The 289-nt window shown below is 64.0% G+C and overlaps 1 protein-coding gene across 1 annotated transcript in view; it reads right to left on the bottom strand.

The window, feature by feature from the left end:
* Positions 1–289, bottom strand: part of TEX264 (testis expressed 264) — a 41,640-nt gene that overhangs the window by 952 nt on the left and 40,399 nt on the right. The window lies entirely within an intron of this gene.

The raw sequence follows: 289 nt of genomic DNA on the forward strand, positions 1-289 counted from the left end.
ACGCGGGTTACCAGAGGACGGGGGGAGCCTTCCCAGCTCGCTCGGCACTTCTCCACATCACCCGGCTGCCAGCCCACACCCACTCTCGCGGCCGAGCCCCCCCGGGGTCTGCCCCTGCCTGTCCAGGCGGACGCCTCGGCCCACCGCCCCCTCCCTGGATCCCTGCCTCGTTAGCTCGGTCGACAACACAATTAAGGAGTTGACAATGAGACAAGCGTGTCAGATTGAGACCAGCAGATCGGTGCTGTTGCCAGAGCAACCAGCCGGGAGACAAAACCCTCCTGTAAAA

Source organism: Fulmarus glacialis, unplaced genomic scaffold (genome assembly GCF_000690835.1).
Source record: "Fulmarus glacialis isolate BGI_N327 unplaced genomic scaffold, ASM69083v1 scaffold7129, whole genome shotgun sequence".
NCBI lineage: Eukaryota > Metazoa > Chordata > Aves > Procellariiformes > Procellariidae > Fulmarus > Fulmarus glacialis.